This window comes from Heterodontus francisci, chromosome 6 (genome assembly GCF_036365525.1).
Source record: "Heterodontus francisci isolate sHetFra1 chromosome 6, sHetFra1.hap1, whole genome shotgun sequence".
Taxonomy (NCBI): domain Eukaryota; kingdom Metazoa; phylum Chordata; class Chondrichthyes; order Heterodontiformes; family Heterodontidae; genus Heterodontus; species Heterodontus francisci.
Window position 1 is genome coordinate 159,022,115 of NC_090376.1, and position 23,896 is coordinate 159,046,010.

The window sequence follows — 23,896 nt, forward strand, 5'->3', positions numbered from 1 at the left end:
TTTCAGAGAGTGTCAGAGAGTGTCAGAGAGTGATAGAGAGTGATAGAGAGTGTCAGAGAGTGTCAGACAGTGTCAGAGAGTGATAGTGTCAGAGAGTGATAGAGAGAGTCAGAGAGTGTCAGAGAGTGTCAGAGAGTGATAGAGAGTGTCAGAGAGTGATAGAGAGTGTCAGAGAGTGACTGAGAGTGTCAGAGAGTGATAGAGAGTCTCAGAGAGTGTCAGAGAGTGTCTGAGAGTGTCAGAGAGTGATATAGAGTGATAGAGAGTGTCAGAGAGTGTCAGACAGTGTCAGAGAGTGATAGAGAGTGTCAGAGAGTGATAGAGAGTGTCAGAGAGTGTCTGAGAGTGTCAGAGAGTGTCTGAGAGTGTCAGAGAGTGATAGAGAGTGATAGAGAGTGTCAGAGAGTGTCAGAGAGTGATAGAGAGTGTCAGAGAGTGTTAGAGAGTGTCAGAGAGTGTCAGACAGTGTCAGAGAGTGATAGAGAGTGTCAGAGAGTGATAGAGAGTGTCAGAGAGTGACTGAGAGTGACTGAGAGTGTCAGAGAGTGATAGAGAGTCTCAGAGAGTGTCTGAGAGTGTCAGAGAGTGATAGAGAGTGATAGAGAGTGTCAGAGAGTGTCTGAGAGTGTCAGAGAGTGTCAGAGAGTGATAGAGAGTGATAGAGAGAGTCAGAGAGTGTCAGAGAGTGTCAGAGAGTGATAGAGAGTGATAGAGAGTTTCAGAGAGTGTCAGAGAGTGTCTGAGAGTGTCAGAGAGTGATAGAGAGTGATAGAGAGTTTCAGAGAGTGTCAGAGAGTGTCTGAGAGTGTCAGAGAGTGATAGAGAGTGTCAGAGAGTGTAAGACAGTGTCAGACAGTGTCAGAGAGTGATAGAGATTGATAGAGAGTGTCAGAGAGTGTCAGACAGTGTCAGAGAGTGATAGAGAGTGTCAGAGAGTGATAGAGAGTGTCAGAGAGTGTCAGAGAATGTCTGAGAGTGTCAGTGAGTGTCTGAGAGTGTCAGAGAGTGATAGAGAGTGATAGAGTGTCACAGAGTGTCAGAGAGTGATAGCGAGTGTCAGAGAGCGTCAGACAGTGTCAGAGAGTGATAGTGAGTGTCAGAGAGTGTCTGAGAGTGTCAGAGAGTGATAGAGAGTGATAGAGAGTGTCAGAGAGTGTCATAGAGTGATAGAGAGTGTCAGAGAGTGTCAGACAGTGTCAGAGAGTGATAGTGAGTGTCAGAGAGTGTCAGAGAGTGATAGTGAGTGTCTGAGAGTGTCAGAGAGTGATAGAGAGTGTCAGAGAGTGTCAGAGAGTGTCAGAGAGTGATAGAGAGTGATAGAGAGTGTCAGAGAGTGTCAGAGAGTGAGAGAGAGTGTCAGAGAGTGTCAGACAGTGTCAGAGAGTGATAGAGAGTCTCAGAGAGTGTCAGAGAGTGTCTGAGAGTGTCAGAGAGTGATAGAGAGTGATAGAGAGTGTCAGAGAGTGTCAGACAGTGTCAGAGGGTGATAGAGAGTGTCAGAGAGTGTCAGACAGTGTCAGAGAGTGATAGAGAGTGTCAGAGAGTGATAGAGAGTGTCAGAGAGTGTCTGAGAGTGTCAGAGAGTGTCTGAGAGTGTCAGAGAGTGATAGAGAGTGATAGAGAGTGTCAGAGAGTGTCAGAGAGTGATAGAGAGTGTCAGAGAGTGTCAGAGAGTGTCAGAGAGTGATAGAGAGTGTCAGAGAGTGTCAGAGAGTGATAGAGAGTGTCAGAGAGTGTCAGACAGTGTCAGAGAGTGATAGTGAGTGTCTGAGAGTGTCAGAGAGTGATAGAGAGAGTCAGAGAGTGTCAGACAGTGTCAGAGAGTGATAGAGAGTGATAGAGAGTGTCAGAGAGTGTCAGAGAGTGATAGAGAGTGTCAGAGAGTGTCAGACAGTGTCAGAGAGTGATAGTGAGTGTCTGAGAGTGTCAGAGAGTGATAGAGCGTGTCAGAGAGTGTCTGAGAGTGTCAGAGAGTGATAGAGAGTGTCAGAGAGTGATAGAGAGTGTCAGTGAGTGTCTGAGAGTGTCAGAGAGTGATAGCGAGTGATAGAGAGTGTCAGAGAGTGTAAGAGAGTGTCTGAGAGTGATAGAGAGTTTCAGAGAGTGTTAGATTATGTCTGAGAGTGTCAGAGAGTGATAGAGAGTGTCAGAGAGTTTCAGAGAGTGTCAGAGAGTGTCAGAGAGTGTCTGAGAGTGTCAGAGAGTGATAGCGAGTGATAGAGAGTGTCAGAGAGTGTCAGAGAGTGTCAGAGAGTGATAGAGAGTGATAGAGAGTTTCAGAGAGTGTCAGAGAGTGTCAGAGAGTTTCAGAGAGTGTCAGAGAGTGTCAGAGAGTGTCTGAGAGTGTCAGAGAGTGATAGCGAGTGATAGAGAGTGTCAGAGAGTGTCAGAGAGTGTCAGAGAGTGATAGAGAGTGATAGAGAGTTTCAGAGAGTGTCAGAGAGTGTCTGAGAGTGTCAGAGAGTGATACAGAGTGTCATAGAGTGATAGAGAGTGTCAGAGAGTGTCAGAGAGTGTCTGAGAGTGTCAGAGAGTGATAGAGAGTGATAGAGTGTCACAGAGTGTCAGAGAGTGACAGCGAGTGTCAGAGAGTGATAGAGAGTGATAGTGAGTGTCTGAGAGTGTCAGAGAGTGTCAGAGAGTGATAGAGAGTGTCAGAGAGTGATAGAGAGTGTCAGAGAGTGTCTGAGAGTGTCAGAGAGTGTCTGAGATTGTCAGAGAGTGATAGAGAGTGTCAGAGAGTGTCAGAGAGTGATAGAGAGTGTCAGAGAGTTTCAGAGAGTGTCAGAGAGTGATAGTGAGTGTCTGAGAGTGTCAGAGAGTGATAGAGAGTGTCAGAGAGTGTCAGACAGTGTCAGAGAGTGATAGAGAGTGATCGAGAGCGTCAGAGAGTGTCAGAGAGTGATAGAGAGTGTCAGAGAGTGTCAGACAGTGTCAGAGAGTGATAGAGAGTCTCAGAGAGTGTCAGAGAGTGTCTGAGAGTGTCAGAGAGTGATATAGAGTGATAGAGAGTGTCAGAGAGTGTCAGACAGTGTCAGAGAGTGATAGAGAGTGTCAGAGAGTTTCAGACAGTGTCAGAGAGTGATAGAGAGTGTCAGAGAGTGTCTGAGAGTGTCAGAGAGTGTCTGAGAGTGTCTGAGAGTGTCTGAGAGTGATAGAGAGTGATAGAGAGTGTCAGAGAGTGTCAGAGAGTGATAGAGAGTGTCAGAGAGTGTCAGACAGTGTCAGAGAGTGATAGTGAGTGTCAGAGAGTGTCAGAGAGTGATAGAGAGTGATAGAGAGTGATAGAGAGTGATAGAGAGTGTCAGAGAGTGTCAGAGAGTGATAGAGAGTGTCAGAGAGTGTCAGACAGTGTCAGAGAGTGTTAGTGAGTTTCAGAGAGTGTCAGAGAGTGATAGTGAGTGTCTGAGAGTGTCAGAGAGTGATAGAGAGTGTCAGAGAGTGTCAGACAGTGTCAGAGAGTGATAGAGAGTGATAGAGAGTGTCAGAGAGTGTCAGAGAGTGATAGAGAGTGTCAGAGAGTGTCAGACAGTGTCAGAGAGTGATAGAGAGTGTCAGAGAGTGATAGAGAGTGTCATAGAGTGATAGAGAGTGTCAGAGAGTGATAGAGAGTGTCAGAGAGTGTCTGAGAGTGTCAGAGAGTGTCTGAGAGTGTCAGAGAGTGATAGAGAGTGATAGAGAGTGTCAGAGAGTGTCAGAGAGTGATAGAGAGTGTCAGAGAGTGTCAGACAGTGTCAGAGAGTGATAGTGAGTGTCTGAGAGTGTCAGAGAGTGATAGAGAGTGTCAGAGAGTGTCAGACAGTGTCAGAGAGTGATAGAGAGTGATAGAGAGTGTCAGAGAGTGTCAGAGAGTGATAGAGAGTGTCAGAGAGTGTCAGAGAGTGATATAGAGTGATAGAGAGTGTCAGAGAGTGTCAGACAGTGTCAGAGAGTGATAGAGAGTGTCAGAGAGTTTCAGACAGTGTCAGAGAGTGATAGAGAGTGTCAGAGAGTGTCTGAGAGTGTCAGAGAGTGTCTGAGAGTGTCTGAGAGTGATAGAGAGTGATAGAGAGTGATAGAGAGTGTCAGAGAGTGTCAGAGAGTGATAGAGAGTGTCAGAGAGTGTCTGAGAGTGTCAGAGAGTGTCTGAGAGTGTCTGAGAGTGATAGAGAGTGATAGAGAGTGTCAGAGAGTGTCAGAGAGTGATAGAGAGTGTCAGAGAGTGTCAGACAGTGTCAGAGAGTGATAGTGAGTGTCAGAGAGTGTCAGAGAGTGATAGAGAGTGATAGAGAGTGATAGAGAGTGATAGAGAGTGTCAGAGAGTGTCAGAGAGTGATAGAGAGTGTCAGAGAGTGTCAGACAGTGTCAGAGAGTGTTAGTGAGTTTCAGAGAGTGTCAGAGAGTGATAGTGAGTGTCTGAGAGTGTCAGAGAGTGATAGAGAGTGTCAGAGAGTGTCAGACAGTGTCAGAGAGTGATAGAGAGTGATAGAGAGTGTCAGAGAGTGTCAGAGAGTGATAGAGAGTGTCAGAGAGTGTCAGACAGTGTCAGAGAGTGATAGAGAGTCTCAGAGTGTGTCAGAGAGTGTCTGAGAGTGTCAGAGAGTGATAGAGAGTGATAGAGAGTGTCAGAGAGTGTCAGACAGTGTCAGAGAGTGATAGAGAGTGTCAGAGAGTGATAGAGAGTGTCATAGAGTGATAGAGAGTGTCAGAGAGTGATAGAGAGTGTCAGAGAGTGTCTGAGAGTGTCAGAGAGTGTCTGAGAGTGTCAGAGAGTGATAGAGAGTGATAGAGAGTGTCAGAGAGTGTCAGAGAGTGATAGAGAGTGTCAGAGAGTGTCAGACAGTGTCAGAGAGTGATAGTGAGTGTCTGAGAGTGTCAGAGAGTGATAGAGAGTGTCAGAGAGTGTCAGACAGTGTCAGAGAGTGATAGAGAGTGATAGAGAGTGTCAGAGAGTGTCAGAGAGTGATAGAGAGTGTCAGAGAGTGTCAGAGAGTGATATAGAGTGATAGAGAGTGTCAGAGAGTGTCAGACAGTGTCAGAGAGTGATAGAGAGTGTCAGAGAGTTTCAGACAGTGTCAGAGAGTGATAGAGAGTGTCAGAGAGTGTCTGAGAGTGTCAGAGAGTGTCTGAGAGTGTCTGAGAGTGATAGAGAGTGATAGAGAGTGATAGAGAGTGTCAGAGAGTGTCAGAGAGTGATAGAGAGTGTCAGAGAGTGTCAGACAGTGTCAGAGAGTGATAGTGAGTGTCAGAGAGTGTCAGAGAGTGATAGAGAGTGTCAGAGAGTGTCAGAGAGTGATAGAGAGTGTCAGAGAGTGATATCGAGTGATCGAGAGTGTCAGACAGTGTCAGAGAGTGATAGAGAGTGTCAGAGAGTGTCAGACAGTGTCAGAGAGTGATAGAGAGTGTCAGAGAGTGATAGAGAGTGTCAGAGAGTGTCTGAGAGTGTCAGAGAGTGTCTGAGAGTGTCAGAGAGTGATAGAGAGTGATAGAGAGTGTCAGAGAGTGTCAGAGAGTGATAGAGAGTGTCAGAGAGTGTCAGACAGTGTCAGAGAGTGATAGTGAGTGTCAGAGACTGTCAGAGAGTGATAGTGAGTGTCTGAGAGTGTCAGCGAGTGATAGAGAGTGTCAGAGAGTGTCAGACAGTGTCAGAGAGTGATAGAGAGTGATAGAGAGTGTCAGAGAGTGTCAGAGAGTGATAGAGAGTGTCAGAGAGTGTCAGACAGTGTCAGAGAGTGATAGAGAGTCTCAGAGAGTGTCAGAGAGTGTCTGAGAGTGTCAGAGAGTGATAGAGAGTGATAGAGAGTGTCAGAGAGTGTCAGACAGTGTCAGAGAGTGATAGAGAGTGTCAGAGAGTGTCAGACAGCGTCAGAGAGTGATAGAGAGTGTCAGAGAGTGATAGAGAGTGTCAGAGAGTGTCTGAGAGTGTCAGAGAGTGTCTGAGAGTGTCAGAGAGTGATAGAGAGTGATAGAGAGTGTCAGAGAGTGTCAGAGAGTGATAGAGAGTGTCAGAGAGTGTCAGACAGTGTCAGACAGTGTCAGAGAGTGATAGTGAGTGTCTGAGAGTGTCAGAGAGTGATATCGAGTGATCGAGAGTGTCAGACAGTGTCAGAGAGTGATAGAGAGTGTCAGAGAGTGTCAGACAGTGTCAGAGAGTGATAGAGAGTGTCAGAGAGTGATAGAGAGTGTCAGAGAGTGTCAGAGAGTGTCTGAGAGTGTCAGAGAGTGATAGCGAGTGATAGAGAGTGTCAGAGAGTGTCAGAGAGTGTCAGAGAGTGATAGAGAGTGATAGAGAGTTTCAGAGAGTGTCAGAGAGTGTCTGAGAGTGTCAGAGAGTGATACAGAGTGTCATAGAGTGATAGAGAGTGTCAGAGAGTGTCTGAGAGTGTCAGTGAGTGTCTGAGAGTGTCAGAGAGTGATAGAGAGTGATAGAGTGTCACAGAGTGTCAGAGAGTGACAGCGAGTGTCAGAGAGTGATAGAGAGTGATAGTGAGTGTCTGAGAGTGTCAGAGAGTGTCAGAGAGTGATAGAGAGTGTCAGAGAGTGATAGAGAGTGTCAGAGAGTGTCTGAGAGTGTCAGAGAGTGTCTGAGATTGTCAGAGAGTGATAGAGAGTGTCAGAGAGTGTCAGAGAGTGATAGAGAGTGTCAGAGAGTTTCAGAGAGTGTCAGAGAGTGATAGTGAGTGTCTGAGAGTGTCAGAGAGTGATAGAGAGTGTCAGAGAGTGTCAGACAGTGTCAGAGAGTGATAGAGAGTGATCGAGAGCGTCAGAGAGTGTCAGAGAGTGATAGAGAGTGTCAGAGAGTGTCAGACAGTGTCAGAGAGTGATAGAGAGTCTCAGAGAGTGTCAGAGAGTGTCTGAGAGTGTCAGAGAGTGATATAGAGTGATAGAGAGTGTCAGAGAGTGTCAGACAGTGTCAGAGAGTGATAGAGAGTGTCAGAGAGTTTCAGACAGTGTCAGAGAGTGATAGAGAGTGTCAGAGAGTGTCTGAGAGTGTCAGAGAGTGTCTGAGAGTGTCTGAGAGTGTCTGAGAGTGATAGAGAGTGATAGAGAGTGTCAGAGAGTGTCAGAGAGTGATAGAGAGTGTCAGAGAGTGTCAGACAGTGTCAGAGAGTGATAGTGAGTGTCAGAGAGTGTCAGAGAGTGATAGAGAGTGATAGAGAGTGATAGAGAGTGATAGAGAGTGTCAGAGAGTGTCAGAGAGTGTCAGAGAGTGATAGAGAGTGTCAGAGAGTGTCAGACAGTGTCAGAGAGTGTTAGTGAGTTTCAGAGAGTGTCAGAGAGTGATAGTGAGTGTCTGAGAGTGTCAGAGAGTGATAGAGAGTGTCAGAGAGTGTCAGACAGTGTCAGAGAGTGATAGAGAGTGATAGAGAGTGTCAGAGAGTGTCAGAGAGTGATAGAGAGTGTCAGAGAGTGTCAGACAGTGTCAGAGAGTGATAGAGAGTGTCAGAGAGTGATAGAGAGTGTCATAGAGTGATAGAGAGTGTCAGAGAGTGATAGAGAGTGTCAGAGAGTGTCTGAGAGTGTCAGAGAGTGTCTGAGAGTGTCAGAGAGTGATAGAGAGTGATAGAGAGTGTCAGAGAGTGTCAGAGAGTGATAGAGAGTGTCAGAGAGTGTCAGACAGTGTCAGAGAGTGATAGTGAGTGTCTGAGAGTGTCAGAGAGTGATAGAGAGTGTCAGAGAGTGTCAGACAGTGTCAGAGAGTGATAGAGAGTGATAGAGAGTGTCAGAGAGTGTCAGAGAGTGATAGAGAGTGTCAGAGAGTGTCAGAGAGTGATATAGAGTGATAGAGAGTGTCAGAGAGTGTCAGACAGTGTCAGAGAGTGATAGAGAGTGTCAGAGAGTTTCAGACAGTGTCAGAGAGTGATAGAGAGTGTCAGAGAGTGTCTGAGAGTGTCAGAGAGTGTCTGAGAGTGTCTGAGAGTGATAGAGAGTGATAGAGAGTGATAGAGAGTGTCAGAGAGTGTCAGAGAGTGATAGAGAGTGTCAGAGAGTGTCTGAGAGTGTCAGAGAGTGTCTGAGAGTGTCTGAGAGTGATAGAGAGTGATAGAGAGTGTCAGAGAGTGTCAGAGAGTGATAGAGAGTGTCAGAGAGTGTCAGACAGTGTCAGAGAGTGATAGTGAGTGTCAGAGAGTGTCAGAGAGTGATAGAGAGTGATAGAGAGTGATAGAGAGTGATAGAGAGTGTCAGAGAGTGTCAGAGAGTGATAGAGAGTGTCAGAGAGTGTCAGACAGTGTCAGAGAGTGTTAGTGAGTTTCAGAGAGTGTCAGAGAGTGATAGTGAGTGTCTGAGAGTGTCAGAGAGTGATAGAGAGTGTCAGAGAGTGTCAGACAGTGTCAGAGAGTGATAGAGAGTGATAGAGAGTGTCAGAGAGTGTCAGAGAGTGATAGAGAGTGTCAGAGAGTGTCAGACAGTGTCAGAGAGTGATAGAGAGTCTCAGAGTGTGTCAGAGAGTGTCTGAGAGTGTCAGAGAGTGATAGAGAGTGATAGAGAGTGTCAGAGAGTGTCAGACAGTGTCAGAGAGTGATAGAGAGTGTCAGAGAGTGATAGAGAGTGTCATAGAGTGATAGAGAGTGTCAGAGAGTGATAGAGAGTGTCAGAGAGTGTCTGAGAGTGTCAGAGAGTGTCTGAGAGTGTCAGAGAGTGATAGAGAGTGATAGAGAGTGTCAGAGAGTGTCAGAGAGTGATAGAGAGTGTCAGAGAGTGTCAGACAGTGTCAGAGAGTGATAGTGAGTGTCTGAGAGTGTCAGAGAGTGATAGAGAGTGTCAGAGAGTGTCAGACAGTGTCAGAGAGTGATAGAGAGTGATAGAGAGTGTCAGAGAGTGTCAGAGAGTGATAGAGAGTGTCAGAGAGTGTCAGAGAGTGATATAGAGTGATAGAGAGTGTCAGAGAGTGTCAGACAGTGTCAGAGAGTGATAGAGAGTGTCAGAGAGTTTCAGACAGTGTCAGAGAGTGATAGAGAGTGTCAGAGAGTGTCTGAGAGTGTCAGAGAGTGTCTGAGAGTGTCTGAGAGTGATAGAGAGTGATAGAGAGTGATAGAGAGTGTCAGAGAGTGTCAGAGAGTGATAGAGAGTGTCAGAGAGTGTCAGACAGTGTCAGAGAGTGATAGTGAGTGTCAGAGAGTGTCAGAGAGTGATAGAGAGTGTCAGAGAGTGTCAGAGAGTGATAGAGAGTGTCAGAGAGTGATATCGAGTGATCGAGAGTGTCAGACAGTGTCAGAGAGTGATAGAGAGTGTCAGAGAGTGTCAGACAGTGTCAGAGAGTGATAGAGAGTGTCAGAGAGTGATAGAGAGTGTCAGAGAGTGTCTGAGAGTGTCAGAGAGTGTCTGAGAGTGTCAGAGAGTGATAGAGAGTGATAGAGAGTGTCAGAGAGTGTCAGAGAGTGATAGAGAGTGTCAGAGAGTGTCAGACAGTGTCAGAGAGTGATAGTGAGTGTCAGAGACTGTCAGAGAGTGATAGTGAGTGTCTGAGAGTGTCAGAGAGTGATAGAGAGTGTCAGAGAGTGTCAGACAGTGTCAGAGAGTGATAGAGAGTGATAGAGAGTGTCAGAGAGTGTCAGAGAGTGATAGAGAGTGTCAGAGAGTGTCAGACAGTGTCAGAGAGTGATAGAGAGTCTCAGAGAGTGTCAGAGAGTGTCTGAGAGTGTCAGAGAGTGATAGAGAGTGATAGAGAGTGTCAGAGAGTGTCAGACAGTGTCAGAGAGTGATAGAGAGTGTCAGAGAGTGTCAGACAGCGTCAGAGAGTGATAGAGAGTGTCAGAGAGTGATAGAGAGTGTCAGAGAGTGTCTGAGAGTGTCAGAGAGTGTCTGAGAGTGTCAGAGAGTGATAGAGAGTGATAGAGAGTGTCAGAGAGTGTCAGAGAGTGATAGAGAGTGTCAGAGAGTGTCAGACAGTGTCAGACAGTGTCAGAGAGTGATAGTGAGTGTCTGAGAGTGTCAGAGAGTGATATCGAGTGATCGAGAGTGTCAGACAGTGTCAGAGAGTGATAGAGAGTGTCAGAGAGTGTCAGACAGTGTCAGAGAGTGATAGAGAGTGTCAGAGAGTGATAGAGAGTGTCAGAGAGTGTCTGAGAGTGTCAGAGAGTGTCTGAGAGTGTCAGAGAGTGATAGAGAGTGATAGAGAGTGTCAGAGAGTGTCAGAGAGTGATAGAGAGTGTCAGAGAGTGTCAGACAGTGTCAGAGAGTGATAGTGAGTGTCAGAGACTGTCAGAGAGTGATAGTGAGTGTCTGAGAGTGTCAGAGAGTGATAGAGAGTGTCAGAGAGTGTCAGACAGTGTCAGAGAGTGATAGAGAGTGATAGAGAGTGTCAGAGAGTGTCAGAGAGTGATAGAGAGTGTCAGACAGTGTCAGAGAGTGTCAGAGAGTGATAGAGAGTCTCAGAGAGTGTCAGAGAGTGTCTGAGAGTGTCAGAGAGTGATAGAGTGTGATAGAGAGTGTCAGAGAGTGTCAGACAGTGTCAGAGAGTGATAGAGAGTGTCAGAGAGTGTCAGACAGCGTCAGAGAGTGATAGAGAGTGTCAGAGAGTGATAGAGAGTGTCAGAGAGTGTCTGAGAGTGTCAGAGAGTGTCTGAGAGTGTCAGAGAGTGATAGAGAGTGATAGAGAGTGTCAGAGAGTGTCAGAGAGTGATAGAGAGTGTCAGAGAGTGTCAGACAGTGTCAGACAGTGTCAGAGAGTGATAGTGAGTGTCTGAGAGTGTCAGAGAGTGATAGAGAGTGTCAGAGAGTGTCAGACAGTGTCAGAGAGTGATAGAGAGTGATAGAGAGTGTCAGAGAGTGTCAGAGAGTGATAGAGAGTGTCAGAGAGTGTCAGACAGTGTCAGAGAGTGATAGTGAGTGTCTGAGAGTGTCAGAGAGTGATAGAGCGTGTCAGAGAGTGTCTGAGAGTGTCAGAGAGTGATAGAGAGTGTCAGAGAGTGATAGAGAGTGTCAGTGAGTGTCTGAGAGTGTCAGAGAGTGATAGCGAGTGATAGAGAGTGTCAGAGAGTGTCAGAGAGTGTCTGAGAGTGTCTGAGAGTGATAGAGAGTTTCAGAGAGTGTCAGATTATGTCTGAGAGTGTCAGAGATTGATAGAGAGTGATAGAGAGTGTCAGAGAGTGTCAGAGAGTGTCAGAGAGTGATAGAGAGTGATAGAGAGTTTCAGAGAGTGTCAGAGAGTGTCTGAGAGTGTCAGAGAGTGATAGAGAGTGTCAGAGAGTGATAGAGAGTGTCAGAGAGTGTCAGAGAGTGATAGAGAGTGATAGAGAGTGTCTGAGAGTGTCAGAGAGTGTCTGAGAGTGTCAGAGAGTGATAGAGAGTGTCAGAGAGTGATAGAGAGTGTCAGAGAGTGTCTGAGAGTGTCAGTGAGTGTCTGAGAGTGTCAGAGAGTGATAGAGAGTGATAGAGTGTCACAGAGTGTCAGAGAGTGACAGCGAGTGTCAGAGAGTGTCAGAGAGTGATAGAGAGTGATAGTGAGTGTCTGAGAGTGTCAGAGAGTGTCAGAGAGTGATAGAGAGTGATAGAGAGTGTCAGAGAGTGTCAGAGAGTGATAGAGAGTGTCAGAGAGTGTCAGACATTGTCAGAGAGTGATAGAGAGTGATAGAGAGTGTCAGAGAGTGTCAGACAGTGTCAGAGAGTGATAGAGAGTGTCAGAGAGTGATAGAGAGTGTCAGAGAGTGTCTGAGAGTGTCAGTGAGTGTCTGAGAGTTTCAGAGAGTGATAGAGTGTCATAGAGTGTCAGAGAGTGATAGCGAGTGTCAGAGAGTGTCAGACAGTGTCAGAGAGTGATAGTGAGTGTCTGAGAGTGTCAGAGAGTGTCAGAGAGTGATAGAGAGTGATAGAGAGTGTCAGAGAGTGTCTGAGAGTGTCAGAGAGAGATAGAGAGTGTCAGAGAGTGATAGAGAGTGTCAGAGAGTGTCTGAGAGTGTCAGTGAGTGTCTGAGAGTGTCAGAGAGTGATAGAGAGTGATAGAGTGTCAGAGAGTGATAGAGAGTGTCAGAGAGTGATAGAGAGTGTCAGAGAGTGTCTGAGAGTGTCAGTGAGTGTCTGAGAGTGTCAGAGAGTGATAGAGAGTGTCAGAGAGTGTCACAGAGTGTCAGAGAGTGACAGCGAGTGTCAGAGAGTGTCAGAGAGTGATAGAGAGTGATAGTGAGTGTCAGTGAGTGTCTGAGAGTGTCAGAGAGTGATAGAGAGTGATAGAGTGTCAGAGAGTGATAGAGAGTGATAGAGAGTTTCAGAGAGTGTCAGAGAGTGTCTGAGAGTGTCAGAGAGTGATAGAGAGTGTCAGAGAGTGTAAGACAGTGTCAGACAGTGTCAGAGAGTGATAGAGATTGATAGAGAGTGTCAGAGAGTGTCAGACAGTGTCAGAGAGTGATAGAGAGTGTCAGAGAGTGATAGAGAGTGTCAGAGAGTGTCTGAGAGTGTCAGTGAGTGTCTGAGAGTGTCAGAGAGTGATAGAGAGTGATAGAGTGTCACAGAGTGTCAGAGAGTGATAGCGAGTGTCAGAGAGCGTCAGACAGTGTCAGAGAGTGATAGTGAGTGTCAGAGAGTGTCTGAGAGTGTCAGAGAGTGATAGAGAGTGATAGAGAGTGTCAGAGAGTGTCAGAGAGTGATAGAGAGTGTCAGAGAGTGTCAGACAGTGTCAGAGAGTGATAGTGAGTGTCAGAGAGTGTCAGAGAGTGATAGTGAGTGTCTGAGAGTGTCAGAGAGTGATAGAGAGTGTCAGAGAGTGTCAGACAGTGTCAGAGAGTGATAGAGAGTGATAGAGAGTGTCAGAGAGTGTCAGAGAGTGAGAGAGAGTGTCAGAGAGTGTCAGACAGTGTCAGAGAGTGATAGAGAGTCTCAGAGAGTGTCAGAGAGTGTCTGAGAGTGTCAGAGAGTGATAGAGAGTGATAGAGAGTGTCAGAGAGTGTCAGACAGTGTCAGAGGGTGATAGAGAGTGTCAGAGAGTGTCAGACAGTGTCAGAGAGTGATAGAGAGTGTCAGAGAGTGATAGAGAGTGTCAGAGAGTGTCTGAGAGTGTCAGAGAGTGTCTGAGAGTGTCAGAGAGTGATAGAGAGTGATAGAGAGTGTCAGAGAGTGTCAGAGAGTGATAGAGAGTGTCAGAGAGTGTCAGAGAGTGTCAGAGAGTGATAGAGAGTGTCAGAGAGTGTCAGAGAGTGATAGAGAGTGTCAGAGAGTGTCAGACAGTGTCAGAGAGTGATAGTGAGTGTCTGAGAGTGTCAGAGAGTGATAGAGAGTGTCAGAGAGTGTCAGACAGTGTCAGAGAGTGATAGAGAGTGATAGAGAGTGTCAGAGAGTGTCAGAGAGTGATAGAGAGTGTCAGAGAGTGTCAGACAGTGTCAGAGAGTGATAGTGAGTGTCTGAGAGTGTCAGAGAGTGATAGAGCGTGTCAGAGAGTGTCTGAGAGTGTCAGAGAGTGATAGAGAGTGTCAGAGAGTGATAGAGAGTGTCAGTGAGTGTCTGAGAGTGTCAGAGAGTGATAGCGAGTGATAGAGAGTGTCAGAGAGTGTCAGAGAGTGTCTGAGAGTGATAGAGAGTTTCAGAGAGTGTTAGATTATGTCTGAGAGTGTCAGAGAGTGATAGAGAGTGTCAGAGAGTTTCAGAGAGTGTCAGAGAGTGTCAGAGAGTGTCTGAGAGTGTCAGAGAGTGATAGTGAGTGTCAGAGAGTGATAGTGAGTGTCAGAGAGTGATAGAGAGTGATAGAGAGTGTCAGAGAGTGTCAGAGAGTGATAGAGAGTGTCAGAGAGTGTCAGACAGTGTCAGAGAGTGATAGTGAGTGTCAGAGAGTGATAGAGAGTGTCAGAGAGTGTCAGAGAGTGATAGAGAGTGTCAGAGAGTGTCAGACAGTGTCAGAGAGTGATAGTGAGTGTCAGAGAGTGTCAGAGAGTGATAGTGAGTGTCTGAGAGTGTCAGAGAGTGATAGAGAGTGTCAGAGAGTGTCAGACAGTGTCAGAGAGTGATAGAGAGTGATAGAGAGTGTCAGAGAGTGTCAGAGAGTGAGAGAGAGTGTCAGAGAGTGTCAGACAGTGTCAGAGAGTGATAGAGAGTCTCAGAGAGTGTCAGAGAGTGTCTGAGAGTTTCAGAGAGTGATAGAGAGTGATAGAGAGTGTCAGAGAGTGTCAGACAGTGTCAGAGGGTGATAGAGAGTGTCAGAGAGTGTCAGACAGTGTCAGAGAGTGATAGAGAGTGTCAGAGAGTGATAGAGAGTGTCAGAGAGTGTCTGAGAGTGTCAGAGAGTGTCTGAGAGTGTCAGAGAGTGATAGAGAGTGATAGAGAGTGTCAGAGAGTGTCAGAGAGTGATAGAGAGTGTCAGAGAGTGTCAGAGAGTGTCAGAGAGTGATAGAGAGTGTCAGAGAGTGTCAGAGAGTGATAGAGAGTGTCAGAGAGTGTCAGACAGTGTCAGAGAGTGATAGTGAGTGTCTGAGAGTGTCAGAGAGTGATAGAGAGTGTCAGAGAGTGTCAGACAGTGTCAGAGAGTGATAGAGAGTGATAGAGAGTGTCAGAGAGTGTCAGAGAGTGATAGAGAGTGTCAGAGAGTGTCAGACAGTGTCAGAGAGTGATAGTGAGTGTCTGAGAGTGTCAGAGAGTGATAGAGCGTGTCAGAGAGTGTCTGAGAGTGTCAGAGAGTGATAGAGAGTGTCAGAGAGTGATAGAGAGTGTCAGTGAGTGTCTGAGAGTGTCAGAGAGTGATAGCGAGTGATAGAGAGTGTCAGAGAGTGTCAGAGAGTGTCTGAGAGTGATAGAGAGTTTCAGAGAGTGTTAGATTATGTCTGAGAGTGTCAGAGAGTGATAGAGAGTGTCAGAGAGTTTCAGAGAGTGTCAGAGAGTGTCAGAGAGTGTCTGAGAGTGTCAGAGAGTGATAGCGAGTGATAGAGAGTGTCAGAGAGTGTCAGAGAGTGTCAGAGAGTGATAGAGAGTGATAGAGAGTTTCAGAGAGTGTCAGAGAGTGTCAGAGAGTTTCAGAGAGTGTCAGAGAGTGTCAGAGAGTGTCTGAGAGTGTCAGAGATTGATAGCGAGTGATAGAGAGTGTCAGAGAGTGTCAGAGAGTGTCAGAGAGTGATAGAGAGTGATAGAGAGTTTCAGAGAGTGTCAGAGAGTGTCTGAGAGTGTCAGAGAGTGACACAGAGTGTCATAGAGTGATAGAGAGTGTCAGAGAGTGTCTGAGAGTGTCAGTGAGTGTCTGAGAGTGTCAGTGAGTGATAGAGAGTGATAGAGTGTCACAGAGTGTCAGAGAGTGACAGCGAGTGTCAGAGAGTGATAGAGAGTGATAGTGAGTGTCTGAGAGTGTCAGAGAGTGTCAGAGAGTGATAGAGAGTGTCAGAGAGTGATAGAGAGTGTCAGAGAGTGTCTGAGAGTGTCAGAGAGTGTCTGAGATTGTCAGAGAGTGATAGAGAGTGTCAGAGAGTGTCAGAGAGTGATAGAGAGTGTCAGAGAGTTTCAGAGAGTGCCAGAGAGTGATAGTGAGTGTCTGAGAGTGTCAGAGAGTGATAGAGAGTGTCAGAGAGTGTCAGACAGTGTCAGAGAGTGATAGAGAGTGATAGAGAGCGTCAGAGAGTGTCAGAGAGTGATAGAGAGTGTCAGAGAGTGTCAGACAGTGTCAGAGAGTGATAGAGAGTCTCAGAGAGTGTCAGAGAGTGTCTGAGAGTGTCAGAGAGTGATATAGAGTGATAGAGAGTGTCAGAGAGTGTCAGACAGTGTCAGAGAGTGTTAGAGAGTGTCAGAGAGTTTCAGACAGTGTCAGAGAGTGATAGAGAGTGTCAGAGAGTGTCTGAGAGTGTCAGAGAGTGTCTGAGAGTGTCTGAGAGTGATAGAGAGTGATAGAGAGTGTCAGAGAGTGTCAGAGAGTGATAGAGAGTGTCAGAGAGTGTCAGACAGTGTCAGAGAGTGATAGTGAGTGTCAGAGAGTGTCAGAGAGTGATAGAGAGTGATAGAGAGTGATAGAGAGTGATAGAGAGTGTCAGAGAGTGTCAGAGAGTGATAGAGAGTGTCAGAGAGTGTCAGACAGTGTCAGAGAGTGTTAGTGAGTTTCAGAGAGTGTCAGAGAGTGATAGTGAGTGTCTGAGAGTGTCAGAGAGTGATAGAGAGTGTCAGAGAGTGTCAGACAGTGTCAGAGAGTGATAGAGAGTGATAGAGAGTGTCAGAGAGTGTCAGAGAGTGATAGAGAGTGTCAGAGAGTGTCAGACAGTGTCAGAGAGTGATAGAGAGTGTCAGAGAGTGATAGAGAGTGTCATAGAGTGATAGAGAGTGTCAGAGAGTGATAGAGAGTGTCAGAGAGTGTCTGAGAGTGTCAGAGAGTGTCTGAGAGTGTCAGAGAGTGATAGAGAGTGATAGAGAGTGTCAGAGAGTGTCAGAGAGTGATAGAGAGTGTCAGAGAGTGTCAGACAGTGTCAGAGAGTGATAGTGAGTGTCAGAGAGTGTCTGAGAGTGTCAGAGAGTGATATAGAGTGATAGAGAGTGTCAGAGAGTGTCAGACAGTGTCAGAGAGTGTTAGAGAGTGTCAGAGAGTTTCAGACAGTGTCAGAGAGTGATAGAGAGTGTCAGAGAGTGTCTGAGAGTGTCAGAGAGTGTCTGAGAGTGTCTGAGAGTGATAGAGAGTGATAGAGAGTGTCAGAGAGTGTCAGAGAGTGATAGAGAGTGTCAGAGAGTGTCAGACAGTGTCAGAGAGTGATAGTGAGTGTCAGAGAGTGTCAGAGAGTGATAGAGAGTGATAGAGAGTGATAGAGAGTGATAGAGAGTGTCAGAGAGTGTCAGAGAGTGATAGAGAGTGTCAGAGAGTGTCAGACAGTGTCAGAGAGTGTTAGTGAGTTTCAGAGAGTGTCAGAGAGTGATAGTGAGTGTCTGAGAGTGTCAGAGAGTGATAGAGAGTGTCAGAGAGTGTCAGACAGTGTCAGAGAGTGATAGAGAGTGATAGAGAGTGTCAGAGAGTGTCAGAGAGTGATAGAGAGTGTCAGAGAGTGTCAGACAGTGTCAGAGAGTGATAGAGAGTGTCAGAGAGTGATAGAGAGTGTCATAGAGTGATAGAGAGTGTCAGAGAGTGATAGAGAGTGTCAGAGAGTGTCTGAGAGTGTCAGAGAGTGTCTGAGAGTGTCAGAGAGTGATAGAGAGTGATAGAGAGTGTCAGAGAGTGTCAGAGAGTGATAGAGAGTGTCAGAGAGTGTCAGACAGTGTCAGAGAGTGATAGTGAGTGTCTGAGAGTGTCAGAGAGTGATAGAGAGTGTCAGAGAGTGTCAGACAGTGTCAGAGAGAGATAGAGAGTGATAGAGAGTGTCAGAGAGTGTCAGAGAGTGATAGAGAGTGTCAGAGAGTGTCAGAGAGTGATATAGAGTGATAGAGAGTGTCAGAGAGTGTCAGACAGTGTCAGAGAGTGATAGAGAGTGTCAGAGAGTTTCAGACAGTGTCAGAGAGTGATAGAGAGTGTCAGAGAGTGTCTGAGAGTGTCAGAGAGTGTCTGAGAGTGTCTGAGAGTGATAGAGAGTGATAGAGAGTGATAGAGAGTGTCAGAGAGTGTCAGAGAGTGATAGAGAGTGTCAGAGAGTGTCTGAGAGTGTCAGAGAGTGTCTGAGAGTGTCTGAGAGTGATAGAGAGTGATAGAGAGTGTCAGAGAGTGTCAGAGAGTGATAGAGAGTGTCAGAGAGTGTCAGACAGTGTCAGAGAGTGATAGTGAGTGTCAGAGAGTGTCAGAGAGTGATAGAGAGTGATAGAGAGTGATAGAGAGTGATAGAGAGTGTCAGAGAGTGTCAGAGAGTGATAGAGAGTGTCAGAGAGTGTCAGACAGTGTCAGAGAGTGTTAGTGAGTTTCAGAGAGTGTCAGAGAGTGATAGTGAGTGTCTGAGAGTGTCAGAGAGTGATAGAGAGTGTCAGAGAGTGTCAGACAGTGTCAGAGAGTGATAGAGAGTGATAGAGAGTGTCAGAGAGTGTCAGAGAGTGATAGAGAGTGTCAGAGAGTGTCAGACAGTGTCAGAGAGTGATAGAGAGTCTCAGAGTGTGTCAGAGAGTGTCTGAGAGTGTCAGAGAGTGATAGAGAGTGATAGAGAGTGTCAGAGAGTGTCAGACAGTGTCAGAGAGTGATAGAGAGTGTCAGAGAGTGATAGAGAGTGTCATAGAGCGATAGAGAGTGTCAGAGAGTGATAGAGAGTGTCAGAGAGTGTCTGAGAGTGTCAGAGAGTGTCTGAGAGTGTCAGAGAGTGATAGAGAGTGATAGAGAGTGTCAGAGAGTGTCAGAGAGTGATAGAGAGTGTCAGAGAGTGTCAGACAGTGTCAGAGAGTGATAGTGAGTGTCTGAGAGTGTCAGAGAGTGATAGAGAGTGTCAGAGAGTGTCAGACAGTGTCAGAGAGTGATAGAGAGTGATAGAGAGTGTCAGAGAGTGTCAGAGAGTGATAGAGAGTGTCAGAGAGTGTCAGAGAGTGATATAGAGTGATAGAGAGTGTCAGAGAGTGTCAGACAGTGTCAGAGAGTGATAGAGAGTGTCAGAGAGTTTCAGACAGTGTCAGAGAGTGATAGAGAGTGTCAGAGAGTGTCTGAGAGTGTCAGAGAGTGTCTGAGAGTGTCTGAGAGTGATAGAGAGTGATAGAGAGTGATAGAGAGTGTCAGAGAGTGTCAGAGAGTGATAGAGAGTGTCAGAGAGTGTCAGACAGTGTCAGAGAGTGATAGTGAGTGTCAGAGAGTGTCAGAGAGTGATAGAGAGTGTCAGAGAGTGTCAGAGAGTGATAGAGAGTGTCAGAGAGTGATATCGAGTGTTCGAGAGTGTCAGACAGTGTCAGAGAGTGATAGAGAGTGTCAGAGAGTGTCAGACAGTGTCAGAGAGTGATAGAGAGTGTCAGAGAGTGATAGAGAGTGTCAGAGAGTGTCTGAGAGTGTCAGAGAGTGTCTGAGAGTGTCAGAGAGTGATAGAGAGTGATAGAGAGTGTCAGAGAGTGTCAGAGAGTGATAGAGAGTGTCAGAGAGTGTCAGACAGTGTCAGAGAGTGATAGTGAGTGTCAGAGACTGTCAGAGAGTGATAGTGAGTGTCTGAGAGTGTCAGAGAGTGATAGAGAGTGTCAGAGAGTGTCAGACAGTGTCAGAGAGTGATAGAGAGTGATAGAGAGTGTCAGAGAGTGTCAGAGAGTGATAGAGAGTGTCAGAGAGTGTCAGACAGTGTCAGAGAGTGATAGAGAGTGTCAGAGAGTGTCAGACAGCGTCAGAGAGTGATAGAGAGTGTCAGAGAGTGATAGAGAGTGTCAGAGAGTGTCTGAGAGTGTCAGAGAGTGTCTGAGAGTGTCAGAGAGTGATAGAGAGTGATAGAGAGTGTCAGAGAGTGTCAGAGAGTGATAGAGAGTGTCAGAGAGTGTCAGACAGTGTCAGACAGTGTCAGAGAGTGATAGTGAGTGTCTGAGAGTGTCAGAGAGTGATAGAGAGTGTCAGAGAGTGTCAGACAGTGTCAGAGAGTGATAGAGAGTGATAGAGAGTGTCAGAGAGTGTCAGAGAGTGATAGAGAGTGTCAGAGAGTGTCAGACAGTGTCAGAGAGTGATAGTGAGTGTCTGAGAGTGTCAGAGAGTGATAGAGCGTGTCAGAGAGTGTCTGAGAGTGTCAGAGAGTGATAGAGAGTGTCAGAGAGTGATAGAGAGTGTCAGTGAGTGTCTGAGAGTGTCAGAGAGTGATAGAGAGTGTCAGTGAGTGTCTGAGAGTGTCAGAGAGTGATAGCGAGTGATAGAGAGTGTCAGAGAGTGTCAGAGAGTGTCTGAGAGTGTCTGAGAGTGATAGAGAGTTTCAGAGAGTGTCAGATTATGTCTGAGAGTGTCAGAGATTGATAGAGAGTGATAGAGAGGGTCAGAGAGTTTCAGAGAGTTTCAGAGAGTGTCAGAGAGTGTCTGAGAGTGTCAGAGAGTGATAGCGAGTGATAGAGAGTGTCAGAGAGTGTCAGAGAGTGTCAGAGAGTGATAGAGAGTGATAGAGAGTTTCAGAGAGTGTCAGAGAGTGTCTGAGAGTGTCAGAGAGTGATAGAGAGTGTCAGAGAGTGATAGAGAGTGTCAGAGAGTGTCTGAGAGTGTCAGTGAGTGTCTGAGAGTGTCAGAGAGTGATAGAGAGTGATAGAGTGTCACAGAGTGTCAGAGAGTGACAGCGAGTGTCAGAGAGTGTCAGAGAGTGATAGAGAGTGATAGTGAGTGTCTGAGAGTGTCAGAGAGTGTCAGAGAGTGATAGAGAGTGATAGAGAGTGTCAGAGAGTGTCAGAGAGTGATAGAGAGTGTCAGAGAGTGTCAGACATTGTCAGAGAGTGATAGAGAGTGATAGAGAGTGTCAGAGAGTGTCAGACAGTGTCAGAGAGTGATAGAGAGTGTCAGAGAGTGATAGAGAGTGTCAGAGAGTGTCTGAGAGTGTCAGTGAGTGTCTGAGAGTTTCAGAGAGTGATAGAGAGTGATAGAGCGTCATAGAGTGTCAGAGAGTGATAGCGAGTGTCAGAGAGTGTCAGACAGTGTCAGAGAGTGATAGTGAGTGTCTGAGAGTGTCAGAGAGTGTCAGAGAGTGATAGAGAGTGATAGAGAGTGTCAGAGAGTGTCTGAGAGTGTCAGAGAGAGATAGAGAGTGTCAGAGAGTGATAGAGAGTGTCAGAGAGTGTCTGAGAGTGTCAGTGAGTGTCTGAGAGTGTCAGAGAGTGATAGAGAGTGATAGAGTGTCAGAGAGTGATAGAGAGTGTCAGAGAGTGATAGAGAGTGTCAGAGAGTGTCTGAGAGTGTCAGTGAGTGTCTGAGAGTGTCAGAGAGTGATAGAGAGTGTCAGAGAGTGTCACAGAGTGTCAGAGAGTGACAGCGAGTGTCAGAGAGTGTCAGAGAGTGATAGAGAGTGATAGTGAGTGTCAGTGAGTGTCTGAGAGTGTCAGAGAGTGATAGAGAGTGATAGAGTGTCAGAGAGTGATAGAGAGTGTCAGAGAGTGATAGAGAGTGTCAGAGAGTGTCTGAGAGTGTCAGTGAGTGTCTGAGAGTGTCAGAGAGTGATAGAGAGTGTCAGAGAGTGTCACAGAGTGTCAGAGAGTGACAGCGAGTGTCAGAGAGTGTCAGAGAGTGATAGAGAGTGATAGTGAGTGTCAGTGAGTGTCTGAGAGTGTCAGAGAGTGATAGAGAGTGATAGAGTGTCAGAGAGTGATAGAGAGTGTCAGAGAGTGATAGAGAGTGTCAGAGAGTGTCTGAGAGTGTCAGTGAGTGTCTGAGAGTGTCAGAGAGTGATAGAGGGTGTCAGAGAGTGTCACAGAGTGTCAGAGAGTGACAGCGAGTGTCAGAGAGTGTCAGAGAGTGATAGAGAGTGATAGTGAGTGTCTGAGAGTGTCAGAGAGTGTCAGAGAGTGATAGAGAGTGTCAGAGAGTGTCACAGAGTGTCAGAGAGTGACAGCGAGTGTCAGAGAGTGTCAGAGAGTGATAGAGAGTGATAGTGAGTGTCTGAGAGTGTCAGAGAGTGTCAGAGAGTGATAGAGAGTGTCAGAGAGTGTCAGAGAGTGATAGAGAGTGTCAGAGAGTGTCAGACAGTGTCAGAGAGTGATAGTGAGTGTCTGAGAGTGTCAGAGAGTGATAGAGCGTGTCAGAGAGTGTCTGAGAGTGTCAGAGAGTGATAGAGAGTGTCAGAGAGTGATAGAGAGTGTCAGTGAGTGTCTGAGAGTGTCAGAGAGTGATAGAGAGTGTCAGAGAGTGTCAGAGAGTGATAGAGAGTGTCAGAGAGTGTCAGACAGTGTCAGAGAGTGATAGTGTGTGTCTGAGAGTGTCAGAGAGTGATAGAGCGTGTCAGAGAGTGTCTGAGAGTGTCAGAGAGTGATAGAGAGTGTCAGAGAGTGATAGAGAGTGTCAGTGAGTGTCTGAGAGTGTCAGAGAGTGATAGCGAGTGATAGAGAGTGTCAGAGAGTGTCAGAGAGTGTCTGAGAGTGTCTGAAAGTGATAGAGAGTTTCAGAGAGTGTCAGATTATGTCTGAGAGTGTCAGAGAGTGATAGAGAGTGATAAAGAGTGTCAGAGAGTTTCAGAGAGTTTCAGAGAGTGTCAGAGAGTGTCTGAGAGTGTCAGAGAGTGATAGCGAGTGATAGAGAGTGTCAGAGAGTGTCAGAGAGTGTCAGAGAGTGTCAGAGAGTGATAGAGAGTGATAGAGAGTTTCAGAGAGTGTCAGAGAGTGTCTGAGAGTGTCAGAGAGTGATAGAGAGTGTCAGAGAGTGATAGAGAGTGTCAGAGAGTGTCTGAGAGTGTCAGTGACTGTCTGAGAGTGTCGGAGAGTGATAGAGAGTGATAGAGTGTCACAGAGTGTCAGAGAGTGACAGCGAGTGTCAGAGAGTGTCAGAGAGTGATAGAGAGTGATAGTGAGTGTCTGAGAGTGTCAGAGAGTGTCAGAGAGTGATAGAGAGTGATAGAGAGTGTCAGAGAGTGTCAGAGAGTGATAGAGAGTGTCAGAGAGTGTCAGACATTGTCAGAGAGTGATAGAGAGTGATAGAGAGTGTCAGAGAGTGTCAGACAGTGTCAGAGAGTGATAGAGAGTGTCAGAGAGTGATAGAGAGTGTCAGAGAGTGTCTGAGAGTGTCAGTGAGTGTCTGAGAGTTTCAGAGAGTGATAGAGAGTGATAGAGTGGCATAGAGTGTCAGAGAGTGATAGCGAGTGTCAGAGAGTGTCAGACAGTGTCAGAGAGTGATAGTGAGTGTCTGAGAGTGTCAGAGAGTGTCAGAGAGTGATAGAGAGTGATAGAGAGTGTCAGAGAGTGTCTGAGAGTGTCAGAGAGTGATAGAGAGTGTCAGAGAGTGATAGAGAATGTCAGAGAGTGTCTGAGAGTGTCAGTGAGTGTCTGAGAGTGTCAGAGAGTGATAGAGAGTGATAGAGTGTCAGAGAGTGATAGAGAGTGTCAGAGAGTGTCTGAGAGTGTCAGTGAGTGTCTGAGAGTGTCAGAGAGTGATAGAGAGTGTCAGAGAGTGTCACAGAGTGTCAGAGAGTGACAGCGAGTGTCAGAGAGTGTCAGAGAGTGATAGAGAGTGATAGTGAGTGTCAGTGAGTGTCTGAGAGTGTCAGAGAGTGATAGAGAGTGATAGAGTGTCAGAGAGTGATAGAGAGTGTCAGAGAGTGATAGAGAGTGTCAGAGAGTGTCTGAGAGTGTCAGTGAGTGTCTGAGAGTGTCAGAGAGTGATAGAGAGTGTCAGAGAGTGTCAGAGAGTGTCACAGAGTGTCAGAGAGTGACAGCGAGTGTCAGAGAGTGTCAGAGAGTGATAGAGAGTGATAGTGAGTTTCTGAGAGTGTCAGAGAGTGTCAGAGAGTGATAGAGAGTGTCAGAGAGTGATACAGAGTGTCAGAGAGTGTCAGACATTGTCAGAGAGTGATAGAGAGTGTCAGAGACTGTCAGACAGTGTCAGAGAGTGATAGAGAGTGTCAGAGAGTGTCAGACAGTGTCAGACAGTGTCAGAGAGTGATAGAGAGTGATAGAGAGTGTCAGAGAGTGTCAGACAGTGTCAGAGAGTGATAGAGAGTGTCAGAGAGTGATAGAGAGTGTCAGAGAGTGTCTGAGAGTGTCAGTGAGTGTCTGAGAGTGTCAGAGAGTGATAGAGAGTGATAGAGTGTCACAGAGTGTCAGAGAGTGATAGCGAGTGACAGAGAGTGTCTGAGAGTGTCAGAGATTGTCCGAGAGTGATAGAGAGTGATAGAGAGTGTCAGAGAGTGTCTGAGAGTGTCAGAGAGTGTCTGAGAGTATCAGAGAGTGATAGAGAGTGTCAGAGAGTGTCAGAGAGTGATAGAGAGTGTCAGAGAGTGATAGAGAGTGTCAGAGAGTGTCTGAGAGTGTCAGAGAGTGATAGAGAGTGATAGAGATTGTCAGAGAGTGTCAGACAGTGTCAGAGAGTGATAGAGAGTGTCAGAGAGTGTCAGACAGTGTCAGAGAGCGATAGTGAGTGTCTGAGAGTGTCAGATAATGTCAGAGAGTGTCAGAGAGTGATAGAGAGTGATAGAGAGTTTCAGAG